This window comes from Wyeomyia smithii, chromosome 3 (assembly GCF_029784165.1).
Source record: "Wyeomyia smithii strain HCP4-BCI-WySm-NY-G18 chromosome 3, ASM2978416v1, whole genome shotgun sequence".
NCBI lineage: Eukaryota > Metazoa > Arthropoda > Insecta > Diptera > Culicidae > Wyeomyia > Wyeomyia smithii.
This window is the reverse complement of record NC_073696.1, coordinates 110,268,665-110,292,512: the sequence shown is the minus strand read 5'-3', so window position 1 is coordinate 110,292,512 and position 23,848 is coordinate 110,268,665. Positions and strand designations below refer to the sequence as shown.

The following is a 23,848-nucleotide window of genomic DNA, read 5'->3' as shown; positions in this document are numbered from 1 at the left end:
TTAGAATTTTTATAAAAAAATTAATCTACCATAAAAAAATTATTTTTCATTTCTCCATCCTGAACTTTTTTTTAAAAGTTGTGTATTAACGTCAAGTTTCTTTAAAAAAAATTCAACTCTTTTTTTTTTAAATTGAAATTTGATGTTTATTTTAAATTTTTTTTATTCAAAAAAAATTTTATTTCACAGTGGATTTTTTTTTATTATGCATTTTTGATTCGCTACAACTCATTCTCAGACAGTTTTTCTATACAACCAACGGTTCCTGGGCTACAATGCTTCGAATAAAACCTATGCCAAAAGGCATACGACCTTTTAGAGTGTAACTCATGGGTGTAAAAAATCTCTCCACCTGTGAAAAATGCTCAGTTTGCTAAACCAAATACGTGTGCAGTTTCATTCGAATCAAAAATGGTCGATTAAATTTTCGCGTATTTCCAGGCGATTTGAAATGATTTTGCTCAGAAACGATAAACTCGGCATTCACTCTGCTTTTTGACGCCCTCCTGCATTTACCAAGTGCACTCGGTGGCGTAGTAGGGTAACAGGGGTATTTTGACCAGCTTTGGGAAGTAATCGCACAATGTATTGAAAACAAACACAGTTTTCCAACACGAATACTTACTCTATTATACCATTTTTAAGAGCTAAGTGTCTATTTTAACATACATCGTTCAACAATGCAATACAGGTCGGACTCGATTATCCGGAACATCAAAATTTTTTTCATTCCGGATAATCGAGTTTTCCGGATAATCAAATCGCACAAAAAATACTGAAATTTTGCGATTAACGAACATAAAATAAATATTTCTTTTCTTTATTTTAGTTGTATGATGCAGTGGCGTAACCAGAAGTTACTTTTGAGGCGAAAGGCGGTAAAATCTTGAGAAGCAAAAAAAATAAATTGGACAATGATTATTTTCACTCAATTCGAACATGTCCCAAACATGCCGGAAGTGAATTAAATGGTAAAAAATATGCCAGAAGGGATGGTTAAGGCAAAATTTCGGAATAAAAATTGAAAACGGACACCAAAAAAATAAAAATAAAATAATCGAATTCCGGATAATCGAGTTTCCGGATAATCGAGTCTCCGGATAATCGAGCCCGACCTGTATATTGAAAAATATCCTAAAAATATCAAAATTTCTACGAAGTATTAAAAACATATTTTGGTCCACCACGTTTTTATTTTGGCCCACCTCTATATTCAGAGCCGTGTATGGAAATATTTCGGACTAATTATATTTAAGATTATCATGGGTATTTTTAGAGTAGAAATAGTAGGTTTGATCCTTCTACTGTGAATTTTTGTAAATGTTAGGCATCTAAAAATGAAAAGGTTGAGTTTGAATGCGGTTTGACAGGCATTCTCAGCAAACTGCATATCGTTGAATGTGATAAATTAAGGAGTAATTACCTGTAAATTGTCACAAGCTGCTTCTTGTTTAGCGCGCAACGGCCGAATGGTTGTTAAAACTTGGCACGAATGGCTGTTAAAACATGGCATGGCCAAAATATGTTCGCTTTAGAAATAGACTAACATATTTCGGCCATGCCTTAAACTACTATTTTAACCTATTCCAACGTGTTAGAGTATACAGACTGTTTCTATGATACTTTATTGATGTTACTACATCAACGAATTGTTTCAAAAACATACATATTTGTTACAATAGCTTCCGGACGTTGACTTGTATATTACCACTCCCTTTTGACTTTAGGTTGACTCAGCCATGACTTAGAATATGTATGAACTAATTCCAAAATAATGCTACCTAGAGTCAGTTTTTTGCCGAAAATTATAGTGTAATATGATTCTTAGGTGTGTTATTTCAATGATGCATGCATAGTTTTCCTATATTCATTAAATTTTTCCGATAAAATGCGTAAAATGTTAACGGGTGGGCCAAAATATGCATGTGGGCCAACATACCCCCGTTACCCTATGTGTGTGATCTTTAATTTTTTTCGCTTCGTCTCCTGGAAAAAGTTCCCATGCCAAATTTCGGCTTAATAGGACTTCAGCTTCCATTTAAGTTTCACTTAAATGATCGACGAAAAAATGTACCGTACAGTGCCCATTCACCGCGAGGGTTCCATTCACCGCTCACTTTTCATTTAAAAGCTATTTTTTCTATAGGGTCAGAATTCGTGAAACGGATCACTAAAAATCGCGATGTCTAATTTTTTCAAATAAGTATCAAAAACTTCAAAAGTTTCACTCAGGAAGTTGCTTTTCCAATTTTTATTGAATTTGAGTAAGTTTACAAGTTGTTATTGTCATTTGAAATTGAGGTCAAAATTGTTTTTAAACGGACATACCTTTAAAAATATTGCATCGAATTTGATGAAATTTTCACAGCAGATGCATCCTAAGTTGTAGTTTACGAAAATATTTTTTTTGGAGAAAAATATTTTTTCAATAGTAACTATTTAAAACAATATGTTGAAAATCTATGTTCTGGGGCACTGAAAAATCTGAAAAAAATCACAAGTATTTTTGACGAAATTTCGAAACTGCCCTGAAAATTTCGCGGTGGTGATATTTTTTGATCAAAAGATATGGACCTTCAAAGTTGGTGCCAAGCGCATTTTCAAGCGAGAAGCGAGTGAGCAGTACTACTATTGACAATCCCAGTTTCAGTTATATGCAAAAATTCTGTATGGTTTGTAAAATTAGTTTAACAGAAATGATTTTTAGTCGCAAAATAGTCAAAATATGCTTAGTCTGTTACCCAACTTGATGATGAAGACAGTATATTTTATGTCCCTTACAACTCGCAAGCCTACCTACACATTTTACTAAAAAAATAATGCAAAATTTAGTTAGGGGACAACCGTACAGAACGCATCAGCGGGTTAAGATCGCCCGTGCTATTACTTTTAGCCATTATGGTGCACTTTTTGGTATGAGAACTGAAGAAAACTTGGTTTAGGAGCATTTCTCGCTTGAAAAAAGCGTTGCGGCACCAACTTTGAAGGCCCATATCTTTTGATCAAAAAATATCACCACCGCGAAATTTTCAGGTCAGTTTCGAAATTTAATTTTTAATGGGTTTAACTTTAATCGCATTGACGAAACTACTCATGCATAATCAATCATAGTAACCCTTGAGTTAGCAAAAAAAAAATTTGACTGGTCACGGAGCTGCAGGCAATGACGCAGTGACAGCGGTTGAATAAAATGGCCAAGTCGATGTTGAATCGCGACGTGGCGGTGGTGATGGATGACGAGACCTATCCCACCCTGGATGGCAACGATTAGCAGTGCCCATATTTCACCTCCTCCACGAAGAAAATGAGCACCGAGGTGAAGTTTATTTCACAGACCAAGTTCCCCAAGAAGGTGCGGCTGCGGCTGACAATCAGCGAGTAAGGGATGTCAAAGTTGCTCTTCTTTCGCTCCGGGCTGGCTGTGAACGGGGAAATTTATAGTACGAAGTGCCTGCCAGAAGTTGCGTCGTTCATCAAGAAATACCATAAGGGCGAAGACACGGTGTTCTGCCTAGATTTAGCGTCGGCTCACTACTTGAAGCGATCGTTGGTGGAGATGGAGCGGCTGAATATCGATGTGGTACCGCAGTCGGCGAATTCGCCCAACGTCCCCAAGCTGCGTTCCATCAAGAATTTCTGGGAAAACTTGAAGCGCAAGATCTATTACAACAATTTTGTTGCGAAAACGGAGGAGGAATTATTAAAAAAAACGAAGAAAGAGCTTAAAAACATGCCTAAACGCATGTTTTCGTCTGCCAGGGCAAATGTCCCGGTTAACTGCTAAAAGGCCGCTCGCAAGGGGGTAGATTTTTTGCAAATAAGATAATATAATTACCACTAATGGGAAATTTGTCCAACTCAATTATCTGTATTAGTTTTTTTTCATAACCATCTGAAGAAAGTCCATTTTTTACCGCAAATTCGATTTATTGTGCTACTTGGTTGTAAAAAAAAAACAAATATTTTTAGGATTTGTTTAAATAAAAACCTCCCAGATGGTCTCGAGGTACGATGCTGGCCTATCAAGCCAGTCGTCGTAGGCTCGAGTCTCGGCTCGGGGGAGACTGTTAGTGTCAGTAGGTTCGTAGCGCTATCCCCCAATTCTGTGTATAGATAAACAGAAGATCAAGTTCCGAACCGGAACTTTTTGCTTTGCTTTTTAATGAAAAAAACACGGGGTTGCTAAATTATAAGATTTTCACTTCTCACGACAAAGAGTTTTGGATTTGTAGAATAAGATAGGTAAAAAATTCAGAAAAAAATATCCTATTATCATGACGATATTGCGACGAAAATATATCTGTAACTTGTTTGTTTACTATAACAGCCGAGTTTTAACTCAAAAGTCTTTATTTTTGGTTGTTAAACGACAATACTTCCTATTTGGTAAGAGAAACTTGAAATGCTTATGTTCGATTGTAATGAATTGTGAAGATTCGTTTGAAAATTGTTAGAGGTAGTTGTCCAAACGTTAATCAAGAGTGCAAGAGAGGAAAGCTCTCACTTAATTTGTTCACGATTGCACTCGTGTGCTCTTCTGGTACACTCTAGAAACCAATTTTCACATAGATAAACATATTTTTTTAATCTTCATTGGTTTGATGTCACATTTCTTTAATCACATTTCTTTAATAAAATTTGTATTACTAACTAGCACAACATTTGGTACATACACAATACAATTTTCTTCTCAAAAAATCAGATCCATTGACTAATTATTTCTCCGTCTCTCCATCCCACGAAACAGGCGTATACACTACAACCGTTTAGAAGAAAATCGTAACATTCCGTGAATAAAAACATACGGAACGAAAAAATACGCCGCCCGTCCTCCATCCATTATGGTTGACTGAAAGATCAAAATAAGCGGTGCACGTTTCCACGGTTAGCGGCGCGTGTGCGATCAATTCATCCGAAGGACTTCGATCGCGGTTTTGTTTTTGCGCATTGTACAGCGATTCCCGATATTAACCTACAAGAGCTACCTATAAGCAGTAAAAAAGTGTCGCGCAACACGAGTTTTCAAGCTGTCCGGTCAAGTTAGATGCCGCAAGTGAGTAGCGTAAAAAGTAGTATCCTCCACACACTCACGAGTCGACAGAAGATAGTGGTGTGCTACTTGACAGTCGCATTAAGCGACGCAGTCAAACCACCAGGACCTCAAATAAAACCGCCGTGACCGTGAATTATCAATCCCACAGTATAATTGATATAGTGAATAATAAAACATCCCAAGGTGGTGCATTGCAAGAGTGTATAAGAAGAAAAAGAAGCAAAATCAGTTCAAACTTAAGGTAGAGCTTTTGGTGTGCTGCAGTAGAGAGAAAAATGTTGCAAAAAGTAGAAAGTTTTTCGATGCGTTTGATTAAATGAAAATGAAATCCTATCTGTTAGGTAATATTTGGGCCGGCATGATTTGTGCTCAATTTTTTTCGCTAAGTGGATGGTGGTAATTAGATGCAGCGTTAATTTTCATGTATTCGAACTGAAGGAAGATCTTATTTTAATAGTGCTTTGAGTGGAAGTGGAATTTTGAGGTAAATAGTCGAAAAAGGTGTTTTTACAAGAAGCCCAGAAGAAGGAAGGTGTGAAAGTGAATATTTAAGATTTACAGCAATTGATTTGCACGATACGTGACTAATATCTTGAATGGGCTCTCGTTTTTTTTACGTGTCTATCGGTATGCACACGAATATATATTGGTGATGAGTGGCGACAGCGAGGTGCCCATTGCTATGTGTTTGTGCGCCCGTGCACTGTGAGGAAGAATCCGACCCGAGGAGCAACACACAGAGCACCGAATCGTCACACACATTACTAATGTTGTTGGAACGGCAAGGCAAAAGCAACAGTGGAGAATAATGTAAGCAAAAAAATATATAAATGTTTCTTTCATTCTGTCTGTTTACGCACAAGAGTGGAGTATATACATATTACCTTGTGATAACGACACGAAACTCTAATGTAATTTTCGGTTTCGTTCATTATTATATAATTGGACATAGCAATATAATCCAGACATTTGAATCTTGATTCTCACATCGCCATTGGAAGTTCATTAAAATGCTAAAAATCAATTCGAAGAAACGAAGAAACGATGGAAGATGTAACGTACAGACGGTTGGGATGGCGCAGTCGGTGTTTAATCTGTCTGTCATTGTGGGGTTGTCTGCAATCAGTATTGTTACCAATTATCGCCGATAGAAGAAGATGTAAACACATACGGATTACACTTCTCATTTTGGAACGTACGAACGGTCGGTAAATAGCGGTATAGCTATGTACTTTCCCAACATTTTACTGAATTGGTTCAATTATACTTTTAGGTGTCTTCTTAAATCTAAGTTACTGAGAAAATTTCAATGGTCATGAATGTTTATGAAAATTTTGGCGAATGAGATAATAATACACTTGCAAGAATCGGGATTTACCTCAATATAGTTCAAATTTAGAAAATCTATATGGGTATCTATATCTGATTTCTCAATATAGTCATCCGCACATCACTGTTATGTTGACTGTTTGTAGAATTAATCCAGGGCAATTTATCTGGGTTTCATGATGATCGTTGCCACTGAGGATTGTTCTGTATGCATTGATAAACCGTTTCGCACATAATAGAAATGGAAGAAGCATAAAATACCTTTTTATTCGCCATTCGTTGAACAAGTAGTCAGTTTTTGTCAATTTGAAACGTTAGTATACAAACGATATTTTTTGGGAAGGTGTTAATTTTCTGCTATCTGCGTCGCAATATACGTGTGAGGTTCGCATCGAATTTTCATGGAGATACTTCAAGTAAACCTGTCATGAACATGGTTTTCTCTGTGTCTCAATTTTCAGAGAATAAATCTTTTATTTATGTCTCTTTCGAAGCTTCTCAGTCTACCTGCTTGCGAAATGGTTTGCTTTAAAAATCAACAAATCGTAAATGCTCGTATTGGCATTTTCTGAAACATACGAGCAAAAAAACCTACAACACTGTATGAATTTGATGTCACCGTGGCAAGTGACGGATATTTTTATACTTTACCCTTCCCTCTACGCTTATCAACTCTACTGTTCTTCTTTACCGACCCTTGTTAGTTATTCCTGCCAAGTATCAGCAGTTATGATTGCCTGAAGAGGTGTATTGTGCATTTCATTCAACTGTGTGGCGGGTTTGACTTTCTTTCTGACCTAGAACTACGTCTCTCAGGAAGTTCGGTTACATAGGGATGTAAATTGGTGAAAAATATGTCCAATTTTGAATGCTAATAAATCGGCTAGTTTTCAATGGGTTTCCTTCGTTCTTGCAGCAATCGATTGGAAAATCATCTATTGTGATTTGTTTATTCTTACTATAGGAAAATAGTCAAACTTCATTAAAACGCACAATTCGACCTCTTGTTAGGTCGTTTAATGATTGCCTTCCCAAGTATGGTCGACCGAATCATAGACCTAGTAAATCAGGTTTATGCTTATTGGCATATATAAGAGTATGCTTCAGCCTAACCTAGTCATATTATTTCTAGACAGCGATTACGACAGTCCTTACTTAGCAGTGGCTACAGTGGTAGCAAGTATCAGCAGCAGTGTTAGCGGGTATCAGTTGCAATAGTGACAGGGGCTCAGTTCCAGATGGTCTCGAGGTACGATGCTGGCCTAACAAGCCAGTCGTGGTAGGTTCGAGTCTCGACTCGGGAGAGACTTAATGTCAAAAGAATCGTAGCGCTAGCCCCGCAATTGTACTGTACACTGAATGGTCCGCTGCGTACTCTGTGTATAAATAAACAGAAGGTCGACTTCCGAATCGGAATGTAGTACCAGGGCTTTGCTTTGCTTTACTGACAGGGGCAGCTGGTGCAGCGGCATTAGAGGAAGCTTTAGTAAAAAGCTTCCTTTGTGCGGTAGTGGGCAGCATCAGTAGCAGATACATCAGCTTCCTTTGTTGTTCGTGATCCCGTGATGACCCATTGTCGGGGTAGCACAGAGATACGATAAAAATTACATCCGATATTAAATTGAACAATAATTGTCCTAATAAAGATAACGCATAAATTATGAAAGATTTAATATTTTCTCGTTTTGCACTAGACTTAAAAGTAAAATGTTATTTTAATCTGCATCCAACTCTCAAAACTTGTTGTGCAATCCTTGAGGATTTTTATTTTAACGTGATGGAATGGTCAAAAGGGGTATTGGGGGACGTAAAAAGTCTGTCAGACACCAAATGGTCTGTTTCTACTAAGATTTGAACTCATTGACCATTCGTTTGTCAAAGCGGACTCTGTAACTCTACGGCTACGAGCTCCCCTCAATGATTTCGTAAGAAACTACAAGATAAAAAAACAACAGTGAAGCAATGCACACAAGGCATGCTCAAAATAGCCCCATAAAGACTTCCGGATTGGGATTCGGTTTCCACCGCAATCTTGTACTGTACTTGATTGTTTTTGGTATTTGCATGAATTTATAGAAAATCCAAATGAATGCGAAATGGATGCGATTTCTCAAATGATCGGTTCTTACGTTGTGGTAGGTAGTTGTGGGAGAGAGGGGGGTTTGTACCGGTAACCGGTAAAATAAAAAAAAAAATCTGGAAATTTCAATACCAAACCGGAAATTTTTTTATGGTGGATACAAAAACTCATGTGAATAAAACCAGTATGGCACAGTATTTTTCGTTTACTGTATGCTTAAAATCAGTTGTAATAACTCAACGCGATATATCCATTCTAGGGATGTAACGGATATCCGCATCCGCATCCGCAAATGCGGAACATCCGCATGAAAATTGACATCCGCATCAACATCTACATTCATAATCACATATCCGCATCCGCATCTGCAGATGTCTGAAAAATCACATCCGTAACATCCCTGATCCATTCTATCTCTACTTCTTACAAAAAACTAGACGTAGAGCCGTTCAATTGGTCTGCTTGTTTCTAATCGTTCATTCATTTTTCAAAAGCATTTCGTTGGTATTTTTTTATATTCATTTGTTATATGTTGGCTTCCAAAACATCACATTTTAATTTTCTAAGCTCTTATATTTTATAGGTAAGCCCCTTAACCCATACCCCGCTGACATATAAACTTTGATAATAGTTTAACAACTATGATACTTGAAATTACTAACGATGAAAATATTCTAAGCAGTTAGAGAACAGATTGATCTTCTACATGCAATATAGTTTGTGCCAATTATGCATGCGGTTGCTGAGTAATGAGACTTTGAATGTCATTTTCAGATGTAAAAACTGATTTCTCTTCGCGGGGATATGGTTAAAGATCTCGTTACTAGAGAACCTTTTTCAAGAATGCACTGATGTCCAGAAAACAGTTTTCCAGTATAATAAGAAATATTTAGTTACAGTGGTGGAAAAAATAATAGGTGTGAGCATCGCTTATAAAGTCATCTGCATTTTAACCTATCATGTATAAGGCATATTTGCAGGCAATATCTGTGTGAGATTGCTTACATTATGGGCAATGATTAGGAAAATGCTAAATCTTTCCCGTGCGAGAGGAGTTTTTCAGGTAGTACGAGCCTGGTATTTACAATCAATCAGGTTCAGGATGGTTTTAGTCGTCACTTTCAAACCAAGTTCCGTTTCGATGGCTATAGATGTGAAGAATGCATCTTTTTTTACGAATTTCAGTACTCGGCGGTCATTCCTAGAATTAGTTTTCCTTCCCACCCTCGTGTTTCTGATTTCTTCTGGCATCTTACAGGTTTTTAACTATATTCTGTAAGCAGTCGATGGTTTCTGCTATTTTTTTTTTGAATGTTTCACCTTCATTTTGTAGTTTTTGATCAGCCGTTTTGTATCAGAGCTGAAATGTTTACCGTGCCCCTTTATCGGTGAACAAAAAGCAAAATTATAAACCCAACTTAAGAAATATTAGTTTATTAGTTCAGATTTACTGTTTCCACTTACAGAAAACCGTAAATCAATCTTTTTAAATCAGTAAATTGTATTGACAGTCACGTAACGGTGTATAGTTTACTTTACACCTATTATTTTTTCCACTTTAAATATTGGTCAATGAAAGTTTTTTCCGCTCACGAACAAAATACCATGAATTTTGACAGATGGCATTTTCCTATTCATTGTCTATAAAGTAAATAATCCTACACTGATATTGCGTTCAAATATGCCTTATACATGATAGGTTAAAATGCAGATGACTTTATAAGCAATGCTCACACCTATTATTTTTTCCACCACTGTATATAGCTTATTTCCCAAATGATTTTTTTATTTTGAATTAACGAAAACTTAACAATTTTGTAATAATAATTAATTAATTGTCCACCGCATGGTTTTGTGTCAACATGTTTTCAATTCTTGTTGACTTTTTCTAGATGATTCAGGGCGGGAAAGTCACAGGCCGCGAGTGTTTAGCGGCGATATGCCTGGAAGTGTTTGGACTTGATAACTCGAACTCAGAGCTTACTGCGCTACTATGCTTAGCCAGCAACGTTATAGGTATTGTTTTAACATTATAACTGTTGAAATGAAAAAAAAAACCTAAATTAATCCACCTAGCGGTCAGACTCAGCCTTTCTCATTCAAACTTATTATTTATAAAAATAGATTTACATGAATGCTTAAATCCAATAAAGGTATATTCACTCTTTGGGTTCTAAAATATTGATGTTGTAATTGAAGTATAAAATATGAAATTTGATGTAATGTTAGTGCTTAAGGAATAGCGAAATAAAAGAAATGACTCTCAATTTCGAACAATTTAATCACGAGCGATACCGGGAACGTTCAGATAGTACGATACCACATTTAAATTATGTTGAAGCCACATATATCGATCGAAGCAGGTATAGTTTTGAATAGTCTTTGAATTTCTTTTCTTTCCAAAACTTTTGAACAGCATATCAAATTGTTATGAACAGGGGCGACTCGTGGCTGTTGAACCTACCTGTTCAACTGGAAGTTCTGAAAATCAGAGTTTGGGGAAGTAACTACAATTTTATCCGCGAATAAAAGCAAGTAATTCGCTTTTTTTTTCTTCATCTATAGTTTATTTGACACGGCACAAATACAATTCAATGTTTAACGGCGCCAATTATATCTGGTAGCTTACTTTCTAAATTATCTTAATAACTAAAAGCAAATTTTTTATCCTCGCTGCCGACTACGAGCTGAAACTAAATCTAACTTAAAGCTAGAATATTTTGCATTAAAAGCACAGGTTTGCTGTTTGATGGTTTTCATTGCCATAGGTAAGCAGCATATTAAATTTGTTCCGCTGCTGGGCCAAGAAATTACGGACTGGCATATTGGGTTGTTTCCATCGGGCCTTGAGAGTATCGTGCGGGTCTGATTGCTGTTTCCGGATCCGGGGTCTTAACGTGTTCTTGTCGTTTGGTTGGATGTAGGCGGAAGGGCATAGGACTAAACTGGGGCGTGGATGGATTTCAGGAAAACGTATATAAGGGACATGTAGGATAGGTCACGGCTCGCCAAGACATCACGAACAGGAACAGCCGGCTGCCTACCTTCGGCCTGCAGGGAAGCTTTTAATCTAGACCTGGCGTCACGGTGTACAGGGCATGACCAAACAACGTGCTCTATGTCGTGATAACCTTCACCACAGGCACAGATACCACTCTCCCCGAGCCCAACACGACGGAGATGCGCGTCAAATCTATAGTGATTGGACATAAGCCGGGACATCACGCAAATGAAATCCCGACCTACATCCAACCCCTTGAACCACGGGTTCGTCGATACCTTGGGGATTATGGAATGTAACCACCTTCCCAGTTCCCCCTTGGTCCAAGAATTTTGCCAACTGATGATCGTATTCTGACGTACAAATGCGAAAAATTCATTAAAGGCAATTGGTCTTTCATAAATATCAGCGTTTGTTGCGCCCACCTTAGCCAAAGAGTCCGCTTTCTCATTACCCGGTATCGAGCAGTGAGAAGGGACCCACGCTAAGGTAATCTGAGTAGATTTTTCGGATAAAGCACTCAGATGTTCCCGTATTTTCCCCAGGAAATACGGAGAGTGCTTAACATCTTTCATCGATCGTAGAGCCTCAATGGAACTGAGACTGTCCGTAAAGATGAAATAATGGTCCGTGGGCATTTTTTCGATAATCCCTAGGGTGTACTGAATTGCAGCTAATTCTGCGACGTAAACAGAAGCAGGATTATCGAGCTTATGGGAGACGGTTAAATTGTTATTGAAGATACCGAAGCCAGTGGACCCATCAAGAAGTGATCCGTCAGTGTAGTACATATTGTCGCAGTTGATGTTTCGATATTTATTGGAAAAAATTTTAGGGATCTGCTTCACGCGTAAATGATCCGGGATTCCACGAGTTTCTTCTATCATGGATGTATCGAAAAACACAGTAGAATCAGAAGTATTTGATAAGTCGACACGATTTGGAATATTCGAAGAAGGGTTAATATTTTGGGACATGTGATTGAAATACAATGTCATAAAACGGGTTTGAGAATTAGGTTCGATTAACCTTTCAAAATTTTCAATCACGGGACGGTTCAAGACCTCACATTTGATTAGAATACGAGAAGACAGGCTCCAGAAGCGGGTTTTTAATGGTAGTACTCCAGCTAAGATCTCCAAACTCATCGTATGGGTCGATTGCATGCAACCCAAGGCGATACGCAAACAACGATATTGTATTCGCTCCAGTTTGATCAAATGTGTGTTTGCTGCGGAGCGGAAGCAGAAACACCCGTACTCAATGACAGACAATATCGTTGTTTGGTAAAGCCTTATAAGGTCTCCTGGGTGGGCTCCCCACCATTGTCCGGTTATTGTACGAAGAAAATTCACTCTTTGTTGACATTTTTTCATCAGATACCTCACGTGACAACCCCAGGTGCTTTTAGAGTCGAACCAGACACCAAGATATTTGTGTACCAAAACCTGAGAAATCGTTTTACCCATTAATTGTGTTTGAAGCTGAGCAGGTTCATGCTTCCTAGAAAAAACTACTATCTCAGTCTTCTCCGGAGAGAATTCGATACCTAGCTGTAAAGCCCAAGCAGACAAATTGTCCAAGGTATCTTGCAATGGTCCTTGCAAATCGGCAGCTTTGGCTCCTGTAACAGAGATTACACTGTCGTCTGCAAGTTGTCTTATCGTGCATGAATTTGCCAGACATTCGTCGATGTCATTCACATAAAAGTTGTAAAGAAGGGGGCTTAAACATGAGCCCTGGGGAAGACCCATGTAGCTAATGCGAAAAGTTGCCAAATCGCCGTGCGTAAAATGCATGTGCTTTTCGGACAACAAATTGTGCAAAAAATTGTTCAAAATTGGAGAAAATCCTTGTCGGTGAAGTTTACCCGAAAGAATGTCAATAGAAACGGAATCAAAAGCCCCTTAATGTCCAAGAACGCAGACGCCATTTGTTCTTTGCGAGCATACGCCAGCTGAATATCTGTTGAAAGCAACGCAAGACAATAATTCATCCCTTTGGCACGGCGGAAGCCAAATTGAGTATCTGATCTGATAGTAGACCATTTGATTCGACCCAATGGTCTAAACGACGGAGTATCATTTTTTCCATCAATTTCCGGATACAGGATAGCATTGAAATCGGCCTATAAGAGTTGTGATCAGAAGCTGGTTTCCCTGGTTTTTGGATGGCGATCACCTTCACTTGCCTCCAATCCTGCGGTACAATGTTTTGATCCAGGAACTTATTGAACAAGTTCAACAAGCGCCTCTTGGCATTGCCGGGTAGATTCTTCAACAAGTTGAATTTGATTCTATCTAACCCAGGCGCGTTATTGTTACAGGACAGGAGGGCCACTGAAAATTCGCCACTGGCGAGGGAAGAAGTTCTATTAAATCAAAGAGCAGCCGTTGCCCAACCTGTGCTCTGGGAGGAATATATATTGTGGCAATACAAAGCTCTTTACCTTGTATTGTCATTTGACATGCGACAACTTCGATGCCTGGAATCGAGGGGAGGTTAATACGATAGAAAGAATAGCACTTTTTAATCCCTAAAAGTACTCCTCCATATGGGGTGTCTCGATCAAGGCGAATAATATTAAAATCATGGAAGTTGAGATCAATATTTGAAGTAAGCCAAGTTTCACAAAGGGAAAATGCATCGCATTTGTTTTTATTTATCAAAACTTTAAACGAATCAATTTTTGGTAAAATACTTCTACAATTCCACTGTGGGACAGAGATAGAATCCTTCATATACGCAGTCGAATTGGGCATCGAAGGATACAATCGCTGCAAGGAGGGGCCATTGGGCAGTCAACTGCTTCAAAAATGATCTAACTGTTGGGAGGAATGCTGTAAGAAAAATTTTAATTGGATCGGGTACATTGAAATTTTCAAAAATCCAGTCCACAATGTCAGAAAATTTCACTAATCCAGAGTTTGTTTCATCAACTGGATGTGCAAAAGGAACAACTGGGGTTTTAGGTGTTCCTGGCAGTGCTGGGAACTCCTTCTGGGACTTTAAATTTGCAAGCCCAGGAGGAGTTTGCTTCGGTTTTTCCGTAGCACTGTTTGGTTTGTTCGTACTTTTCATTACACTTTGGGAAATCTTAGGACCTTTATGGGGAAGTTTAGGAGAAGAAACATTTTTCCTCTTCCTAGACTCCCTAGGATTGGCATAAGATGTTCCCGCTGATGAATCGTCAGAATCGGTTTCATCGGAGGGCAACAGATCAAAGGGGTTCGATGTTATGGTAGAAGTGGCCACGGTCTTCTTCAGCATCTCAGCGTAAGAACGCTTTGAACGCTCCTTAAGTGACCGCTTGATTTTATCTCTGCGCTGCATGTACACCGGGCATGTGGAGAGCTCATGCTGGTTTTCCCCACAGTGAATACATTTTTCAGCATTAACACTGCAAGAATCTTCCGCATGAGTCTCCCCACACTTGCTACATCGTGCCTTATTGCAGCAGTAGGCGGCTGTGTGGCCTAACTGCTTGCAATTGGTGCAATTCATAACACGGGGTACATACAATCGCACAGGCAGACGAACCCGGTCGATCGAGACGTGGCTAGGGAGTGCAGATCCGGCAAACGTAACGCGAAACGAGTCTGACGGAGTGTAAACTTTTTTACCGCCGACGAGAGACATGGACCGCAATTGCTTACAATCCAAAATCTTCGCCTGTGTTTCGGTATTTTTGAAGCAACCGGTTGCGCTTTTTAGGATACACTCGACAGACAGACTCGAATCGGTTATGACACCGTCGATCTCCACGTCTCGTGCGGGTATGTAAACGCGATACTCGCGTGTGAAGAGCTCAGAGCAAGCGATAGCATTGGCCTGTGCCAGATCACTGACCACGACACGGAGCTTGTTAGGTCGGACCTTGGAAATTTCGGTCACGGCCTTGTACCCCTTCGTCAGGTCTTTTGAAATTTGCAGTATGTTTAATCGCTTTGAATTCACTCCTGCCTTTGGACGAAAATAAACAGTATAGCTGCCCTGTTGAGATCCGTCCGGGTAAAGCCTGGGGCGAGGGGGGACTGGAGAATGAACAGGGGAGGGGGTAACAGAAGGGTCAGGGTCAGGGGGGCTCGGGGATGGTGGCACGGGAGGCGAGGGATCTATATCCATCGCGCTAAATGTAGCGCACTAGCGAACTAGCGCCGACAAGAACACGTACCTCTTTACTTCTTCCTTCCAGCAGTGGTTGTCCGATCGTTCGAAGCTGCACCCAAAGCAGCCAGCAGCACCAGTACAGCAGCACCAATACAGCCACCAGCAGTGAGCCGGGTGTGAGATCACTCAGCACAGCGACACGGACTCGACTGTCAACTGATGGCCTTGATTAATACACTCTTTTGTTTGGCTATTCGTACACACGGACCGGATTGTAATAGAACGACCACTTTGCACGTCCGTTTCTGTCGAGTGTTCGACGCGGAATGAAGTAATTCCCTTTGTTACTATTTAAAAATTAAACTACAAAGTAAAAAACCTAAATTAATCCACCTAGCGGTCAGACCCAGCCTTTCTCATTCAAACTTTTATTTGTAAAAATAGATTTACATTAACGCTTCAATCCAATGAATGTATGTCACTCTTTAGATTCTAAAATATTGATGTTGTAATCTATACATATAAAAATGTAGTCCGTCTGTCTGTCTGTTTGATCCATATAGGCTCGAAAACTACCGAACCGATCGACGTGAAAATTTGTATGTAGGGGTTTTTGGTCCCGATAAAGGTTCCTATGATAGTTTGAGACCCCTCCCTCTTCTGGAAAGGAGGGGTCCAATACAAATGAAACATACATTTCTGCACAACTCAAGAACAAACCAAGCAAATGAAACCGAATTTGGCATGTGGATGTTTTAAAGGGTAATAAATATATCAATAATGGTTTGACGCCCCTCCCTCTTATGGAAGCATATGTTTCTGCACAAATTTCTGCACATCTCGCGAGCTAATCAACTAAATGGAGCCATATTTGGCAGGTGAATGTTTTTAGTGGTAACAAATATGTTCCATAATCGACCTCAGGCAACATTTTGGATATTGTTTTTGGCACATTTTGCATGTGTAGGATAAGTACAACGATACACCGTGCCCCAGTGCTGAGTCGAGAAAATTTCCAGTTCAAAAAGATCCTCGACATCGCTAACCACAGAGCCACGGGGACCACAAGAAAGATACACAGGAGCCAAATTCGACCACAGATACCATTTTGAATCCTAATATGGCGACTTCCGGCTACGAAAAAACAGCGGCAAACGACCAAATACCACCCAATATGGGTATTTCGGAATCGTAATGATGCACTGGAGCCACAAATCGACGTCAGACACCATTATTTATTGTAGGATGGCAACTTGTGGTTTCTGGAAAACAGCCAAAAATGGCCGATTTCCGTCTAACATGAGTATCTCCGGATCTAGAATGATACACAGCAGCTGAAATCGAAAATGATCAAATTGCACCCATATGGGTGTTTTTTCAACCAGAATGACGCTCAGAGGGCAGAAATTATATTAAATACCATTCTGAAATCCAAGATGCCGACTTCCGGTTTGTTAAAAACAGCCTAAAATAACCAAATACCATCCAATATTAGTATCTCTGGAACCAGAATGATGCAATGAGCTATCAATTGACCTCAGGCACCATTTTGAATCGCTAAATGGCAACTTATGGGAAACAGTCGAAAATGACCAAATAATACTCAACATGGATATTTCCGTAATCGAGATGATGCATAGAAACCAAACATTGACCCTTGACACCATTTTGAATTTAAAGACGACCACTGTTAGTTTCTGGAAAACAACCAAAATAAGTAAATACCTCCCAATATGGGTATTTCCGGTGTTAGATTGATGCTAGAAAATTTGCTGAAAATGACCGAATACCACCCAATATGAATATATTCAGAATTAGGGCAATGTACAGAAGCCAAAAGTCGAGGATGTTGCCATTTCGATGACTCGTTCGTATGACACTAGTTATGTTCAAATAAGTCATGTGAAATAATAGACTTTCATTGTTTTATTAACAATTTAATACATAACGGTGGCTTAAGTTCAATTATAATCAAATGCCAGCTAAGATCTCCAAACTCATCGTATGGGTCGATTGCATGCAACCCAAGGCGATACGCAAACAACGATATTGTATTCGCTCCAGTTTGATCAAATGTGTGTTTGCTGCGGAGCGGAAGCAGAAACACCCGTACTCAATGACAGACAATATCGTTGTTTGGTAAAGCCTTATAAGGTCTCCTGGGTGGGCTCCCCACCATTGTCCGGTTATTGTACGAAGAAAATTCACTCTTTGTTGACATTTTTTCATCAGATACCTCACGTGACAACCCCAGGTGCTTTTAGAGTCGAACCAGACACCAAGATATTTGTGTACCAAAACCTGAGAAATCGTTTTACCCATTAATTGTGTTTGAAGCTGAGCAGGTTCATGCTTCCTAGAAAAAACTACTATCTCAGTCTTCTCCGGAGAGAATTCGATACCTAGCTGTAAAGCCCAAGCAGACAAATTGTCCAAGGTATCTTGCAATGGTCCTTGCAAATCGGCAGCTTTGGCTCCTGTAACAGAGATTACACTGTCGTCTGCAAGTTGTCTTATCGTGCATGAATTTGCCAGACATTCGTCGATGTCATTCACATAAAAGTTGTAAAGAAGGGGGCTTAAACATGAGCCCTGGGGAAGACCCATGTAGCTAATGCGAAAAGTTGCCAAATCGCCGTGCGTAAAATGCATGTGCTTTTCGGACAACAAATTGTGCAAAAAATTGTTCAAAATTGGAGAAAATCCTTGTCGGTGAAGTTTACCCGAAAGAATGTCAATAGAAACGGAATCAAAAGCCCCTTAATGTCCAAGAACGCAGACGCCATTTGTTCTTTGCGAGCATACGCCAGCTGAATATCTGTTGAAAGCAACGCAAGACAATAATTCATCCCTTTGGCACGGCGGAAGCCAAATTGAGTATCTGATCTGATAGTAGACCATTTGATTCGACCCAATGGTCTAAACGACGGAGTATCATTTTTTCCATCAATGTCCGGATACAGGATAGCATTGAAATCGGCCTATAAGAGTTGTGATCAGAAGCTGGTTTCCCTGGTTTTTGGATGGCGATCACCTTCACTTGCCTCCAATCCTGCGGTACAATGTTTTGATCCAGGAACTTATTGAACAAGTTCAACAAGCGCCTCTTGGCATTGCCGGGTAGATTCTTCAACAAGTTGAATTTGATTCTATCTAACCCAGGCGCGTTATTGTTACAGGACAGGAGGGCCACTGAAAATTCTGCCATCGTAAAAGGTGATTCTATCGCGTCGTGGCCCGGAGACGCATCGCGAACAATGTTTTGCTCAGGAACAGAGTCCGGACATACTTTCCTGGCAAAATCAAATATCCACCGACTTGAAGACTCCTCGCTTTCGTTGACCGTTACGCGATTCCGCATTCTTCGGGATGTGTTCCAAAGAGTGCTCATCGATGTCTCCCTCGACGTCTCGTTCACGAACCGACGCCAATATCCGCGTTACTTTGCTTTAGCCAAACTTTTAAGCTTGGTATTAAGCTCCGAATACCGTAAATAGTCGCCAGGTATACCTCCCTTCTGGTAGGCCTTAAACGCGTCGGATCTTTGCGTGTAGACATCGGAGCACTCTTGGTCCCACCACGGAGTGGGAGGCCGTTCTTTGATCGTTACGCCGGGATATTTCTTCGTTTGGGCTTGCAACGCGGCGTCGAGAATCAAGCCCGCGAGGAGGTTGTATTCTTCAAGTGGTGGATGATGTTGAATCGACTCGACCGCTTTTGAAATCATTTCCTCGTATAACTTCCAATCGACATTCCGTGTGAGGTCATACGGAATGTCAATTGGTCGCATGCGAGTCGACCCGTTATTAATTGAAATAAGAATAGGCAAATGGTCGCTACCGTGAGGATCAAGGATTACCTTCCATGTGCAATCCAACCGTAGCGACGTCGAACATAAGGATAGATCCAAAGCGCTTGGGCGCGCTGGAGGTTTCGGGATACGTGTCATTTCACCATTGTTTGAAATAGTCATGTAGAAGTCATCGCAAAGGTTATAGATTAAAGAGGAGCGGTTATCATTGTAAGGGGAACCCCAAGCCACACCATGAGAGTTGAAGTCTCCCAAAATCAAACGTGGCGAGGGAAGAAGTTTTATTAAATCAAAGAGCAGCCGTTGCCCAACCTGTGCTCTGGGAGGAATATATATTGAGGCAATACAAAGCTCTTTACCTTGTATTGTCATTTGACATGCGACAACTTCGATGCCTGGAATCGAGGGGTGGTTAATACGATAGAAAGAATAGCACTTTTTAATCCCTAAAAGTACTCCTCCATATGGGGTGTCTCGATCAAGGCGAATAATATTAAAATCATGGAAGTTGAGATCAATATTTGAAGTAAGCCAAGTTTCACAAAGGGAAAATGCATCGCATTTGTTTTTATTTATCAAAACTTTAAACGAATCAATTTTTGGTAAAATACTTCTACAATTCCACTGTAAGACAGAGATAGAATCCTTCATATACGCAGTTGAATTAGGCATCGAAGGATACAATCGCTGCAAGGAGGGGCCATTGGGCAGTCAACTGCTTCAAAAATGATCTAACTGTTGGGAGGAATGCTGTAAGAAAAATTTTAATTGGATCGGGTACATTGAAATTTTCAAAAATCCAGTCCACAATGTCAGAAAATTTCACTAATCCAGAGTTTGTTTCATCAACTGGATGTGCAAAAGGAACAACTGGGGTTTTAGATGTTCCTGGCAGTGCTGGGAACTCCTTCTGGGACTTTAAATTTGCAAGCCCAGGAGGAGTTTGCTTCGGTTTTTCCGCAGCACTGTTTGGTTTGTTCGTACTTTTCATTACACTTTGGGAAATCTTAGGACCTTTACGGGGAAGTTTAGGAGAAGAAACATTTTTCCTCTTCCTAGACTCCCCAGGATTGGCATAAGATGTTCCCGCTGATGAATCGTCAGAATCGGTTTCATCGGAGGGCAACAGATCAAAGGGGTTCGATGTTATGGTAGAAGTGGCCACGGTCTTCTTCAGCATCTCAGCGTAAGAACGCTTTGAACGCTCCTTAAGTGACCGCTTGATTTTATCTCTGCGCTGCATGTACACCGGGCATGTGGAGAGCTCATGCTGGTTTTCCCCACAGTGAATACATTTTTCAGCATTAACACTGCAAGAATCTTCCGCATGAGTCTCCCCACACTTGCTACATCGTGCCTTATTGCAGCAGTAGGCGGCTGTGTGGCCTAACTGCTTGCAATTGGTGCAATTCATAACACGGGGTACATACAATCGCACAGGCAGACGAACCCGGTCGATCGAGACGTGGCTAGGGAGTGCAGATCCGGCAAACGTAACGCGAAACGAGTCTGACGGAGTGTAAACTTTTTTACCGCCGACGAGAGACATGGACCGCAATTGCTTACAATCCAAAATCTTCGCCTGTGTTTCGGTATTTTTGAAGCAACCGGTTGCGCTTTTTAGAATACCCTCGACAGACAGACTCGAATCGGTTATGACACCGTCGATCTCCACGTCTCGTGCGGGTATGTAAACGCGATACTCGCGTGTGAAGAGCTCAGAGCAAGCGATAGCATTGGCCTGTGCCAGATCACTGACCATGACACGGAGCTTGTTAGGTCGGACCTTGGAAATTTCGGTCACGGCCTTGTACCCCTTCGTCAGGTCTTTAGAAATTTGCAGTATGTTTAATCGCTTTGAATTCACTCCTGCCTTTGGACGAAAATAAACAGTATAGCTGCCCTGTTGAGATCCGTCCGGGTAAAGCCTGGGGCGAGGGGGGACTGGAGAATGAACAGGGGAGGGGGTAACAGAAGGGTCAGGGTCAGGGGGGCTCGGGGATGGTGGCACGGGAGGTGAGGGATCTATATCCATCGCGCTAAATGTAGCGCACTAGCGAACTAGCGCCGACAAGAACACGTACCTCTTTACTTCTTCCTTCCAGCAGTGGTTGTCCGATCGTTCGAAGCTGCACCCAAAGCAGCCAGCAGCACCAGTACAGCAGCACCAATACAGCCACCAGCAGTGAGCCGGGTGTGAGATCACTCAGCACAGCGACACGGACTCGACTGTCAACTGATGGCCTTGATTAATACACTCTTTTGTTTGGCTATTCGTACACACGGACCGGATTGTAATAGAACGACCACTTTGCACGTCCGTTTCTGTCGAGTGTTCGACGCGGAATGAAGTAATTCCCTTTGTTACTATTTAAAAATTAAACTACAAAGTATAAAACCTAAATTAATCCACCTAGCGGTCAGACCCAGCCTTTCTCATTCAAACTTTTATTTGTAAAAATAGATTTACATGAACGCTTCAATCCAATGAATGTATGTCACTCTTTAGATTCTAAAATATTGATGTTGTAATCTATACATATAAAAATGTAGTCCGTCTGTCTGTCTGTTTGATCCATATAGGCTCGAAAACTACCGAACCGATCGACGTGAAAATTTGTATGTAGGGGTTTTTGGTCCCGATAAAGGTTCCTATGATAGTTTGAGACCCCTCCCTCTTCTGGAAAGGAGGGGTCCAATACAAATGAAACAACATTTCTGCACAACTCAAGAACAAACCAAGCAAATGAAACCGAATTTGGCATGTGGATGTTTTAAAGGGTAATAAATATATCAATAATGGTTTGACGCCCCTCCCTCTTATGGAAGCATATGTTTCTGCACAAATTTCTGCACATCTCGCGAGCTAATCAACTAAATGGAACCATATTTGGCAGGTGAATGTTTTTAGTGGTAACAAATATGTTCCATAATCGACCTCAGGCAACATTTTGGATATTGTTTTTGGCACATTTTGCATGTGTAGGATAAGTACAACGATACACCGTGCCCCAGTGCTGAGTCGAGAAAATTTCCAGTTCAAAAAGATCCTCGACATCGCTAACCACAGAGCCACGGGGACCACAAGAAAGATACACAGGAGCCAAATTCGACCACAGATACCATTTTGAATCCTAATATGGCGACTTCCGGCTACGAAAAAACATCGAAAATGATCAAATTGCACCCATATGGGTGTTTTTTCAACCAGAATGACGCTCAGAGGGCAGAAATTATATTAAATACCATTTTGAAATCCAAGATGCCGACTTCCGGTTTGTTAAAAACAGCCTAAAATAACCAAATACCATCCAATATTAGTATCTCTGGAACCAGAATGATGCAATGAGCTATCAATTGACCTCAGGCACCATTTTGAATCGCTAAATGGCAACTTATGGGAAACAGTCGAAAATGACCAAATAATACTCAACATGGATATTTCCGTAATCGAGATGATGCATAGAAACTAAACATTGACCCTTGACACCATTTTGAATTTAAAGACGACCACTGTTAGTTTCTGGAAAACAACCAAAATAAGTAAATACCTCCCAATATGGGTATTTCCGGTGTTAGATTGATACTAGAAAATTTGCTGAAAATGACCGAATACCACCCAATATGAATATATTCAGAATTAAGGCGATGTACAGAAGCCAAAAGTCGAGGATGTTGCCATTTCGATAAAACCAATAAAACCGATAAACCAAACGATTTGTCTTTTAACTTTGATCATATCCTATGGCCGATTCGTCGTGCATTTGCAGACTTTGAACACATCGCAAGGAATCAATGACTTTGGAACGTTCAAATAGTACAAAACCACATTTAAATTATGTTGAGGCCACATAAATATATCAATCAAAGCAGGTATAGTTTTAAATAGTCTTTGAATTTCTTTTCTTTCCATAACTTTTGAGCCACATATCAAATTGTTATGAAGTTTGTTATTTGTAAGTTTGAGAGATGACTCGTTCTAGTTATGTTCAAATAAGTCATGTGAAATAATAGACTTTCATTGTTTTATTAACAATTTAATACATCACGGTGGCTTAAGTTCAATTATAATCAAATGAAATATGAACGTATAGGGCAGCCAAACTTTGAAACCACGTGTTCAATCATAATTCATCAGTTAACCCGTAACTAGCCCGCTCATCTGATAATAATATTGATCAAATCGGTTGTGCAGTTTTTGAGATAATGAAGTTTCGTGATTTTCACATTTTGGTACTTTACAGACGAAGTTACAGTCCGATTACAGTAAAATTCAATAGGGTGTTACGAGGCAGCTAGACTTATCAGTTGACACTAATTTTGTGGAAATCGGGTCAGCCATCTCTGAGAAAAGTGAGTGAGTTCAAGTAGTCTTTGGAATATGTTTCTTTTCATAGCTGGATTTCACTTTTTTAAACATAACAGGCAAAGTAATAGTCCGATTGCAAAACAAATCAATAGGGT

At 40.0% G+C, this 23,848-nt stretch overlaps 1 protein-coding gene across 3 annotated transcripts in view; it reads left to right on the top strand.

Annotated features, from left to right (window-relative positions):
* The window catches only part of LOC129726552 (AF4/FMR2 family member lilli), a 183,494-nt gene that overhangs the window by 7,767 nt on the left and 151,879 nt on the right, over nucleotides 1–23,848 (top strand). For all 3 annotated transcript variants that reach the window (XR_008728357.1, XM_055683403.1, XM_055683402.1), the window contains exon 2: nucleotides 4,748–5,863. The gene's annotated coding sequence lies outside the window, so the exon portion shown is untranslated. The remainder of the gene's footprint in view (nucleotides 1–4,747; nucleotides 5,864–23,848) is intronic.